General features: G+C 51.5%; 3 non-coding genes across 3 annotated transcripts; all 3 read left to right on the top strand.

The window, feature by feature from the left end:
- Nucleotides 1–324: 324 nt before the first annotated feature.
- LOC119347608 lies at nucleotides 325–443 on the top strand. The gene has a single exon (XR_005168466.1). It is a non-coding gene; the product is annotated as a 5S ribosomal RNA (ribosomal RNA).
- A 297-nt stretch (nucleotides 444–740) lies between these two features.
- LOC119347610 lies at nucleotides 741–859 on the top strand. The gene has a single exon (XR_005168467.1). It is a non-coding gene; the product is annotated as a 5S ribosomal RNA (ribosomal RNA).
- Nucleotides 860–1156: 297 nt separating this feature from the next.
- On the top strand, nucleotides 1157–1275 carry LOC119347607. Its single transcript, XR_005168465.1, has one exon. It is a non-coding gene; the product is annotated as a 5S ribosomal RNA (ribosomal RNA).
- Nucleotides 1276–1280: the final 5 nt, after the last annotated feature.

Genomic DNA, 1280 nt, shown 5'->3' with positions numbered 1-1280 from the left:
TCCTGGGAAGTCCTCGTGTTGCATTCCCTTTTTAATTTTTTTCGCGCCGCTTGCAAAACAAAACGCACGTGTAAGTAATATATTTACCGTGTTTTATTATTTTGCACGAGTGCGGTAAGTCATAGCTGGGTGCTCACGATTCACGGGTCCAGCGTCGGCGTTGTGGCGCGGCAAGCGTGCACTGGTGCGGTTGAGAGGGAGGGGTGGAAACCGCGTTAAACTCGTCTCCGTAGTTGAGAGGGAGCGGCCAAAGCAATGTACAATCTTCTTTGTAGTGGAGCTGGGAGGGGCAAGGATAAGGGACGAAGACCGGGGTAACATGTCGGATGCGATCATACCAGCACTAAAGCACCGGATCCCATCAGAACTCCGAAGTTAAGCGTGCTTGGGCGAGAGTAGTACTAGGATGGGTGACCTCCTGGGAAGTCCTCGTGTTGCATTCCCTTTTTAATTTTTTTCGCGCCACTTGCAAAACAAAACGCACGTGTAAGTAATATATTTACCGTGTTTTATTATTTTGCACGAGTGCGGTAAGTCATAGCTGGGTGCTCACGATTAACGGGTCCAGCGTCGGCGTTGTGGCGCGGCAAGCGTGCACTGGTGCGGTTGAGAGGGAGGGGTGGAAACCGCGTTAAACTCGTCTCCGTAGTTGAGAGGGAGCGGCCAAAGCAATGTACAATCGTCTTTGTAGTGGAGCTGGGAGGGGCAAGGATAAGGGACAAAGACCGGGGTAACATGTCGGATGCGATCATACCAGCACTAAAGCACCGGATCCCATCAGAACTTCGAAGTTAAGCGTGCTTGGGCGAGAGTAGTACTAGGATGGGTGACCTCCTGGGAAGTCCTTGTGTTGCATTCCTTTTTTAATTTTTTTCGCGCCGCTTGCAAAACAAAATGCACGTGTAAGTAATATATTTACCGTGTTTTATTATTTTGCACGAGTGCGGTAAGTCATAGCTGGGTGCTCACGATTCACGGGTCCAGCGTCGGCGTTGTGGCGCGGCAAGCGTGCACTGGTGCGGTTGAGAGGGAGGGGTGGAAACCGCGTTAAACTCGTCTCCGTAGTTGAGAGGGAGCGGCCAAAGCAATGTACAATCGTCTTTGTAGTGGAGCTGGGAGGGGCAAGGATAAGGGACGAAGACCGGGGTAACATGTCGGATGCGATCATACCAGCACTAAAGCACCGGATCCCATCAGAACTCCGAAGTTAAGCGTGCTTGGGCGAGAGTAGTACTAGGATGGGTGACCTCCTGGGAAGTCCTCGTGTTGCATTCCCTTTT

This window comes from Triticum dicoccoides, unplaced genomic scaffold, assembly GCF_002162155.2.
Source record: "Triticum dicoccoides isolate Atlit2015 ecotype Zavitan unplaced genomic scaffold, WEW_v2.0 scaffold69333, whole genome shotgun sequence".
Taxonomy (NCBI): domain Eukaryota; kingdom Viridiplantae; phylum Streptophyta; class Magnoliopsida; order Poales; family Poaceae; genus Triticum; species Triticum dicoccoides.
The sequence above is the reverse complement of the archived record's forward strand: the minus strand, read 5'-3'. Positions and strand labels throughout refer to the sequence as shown.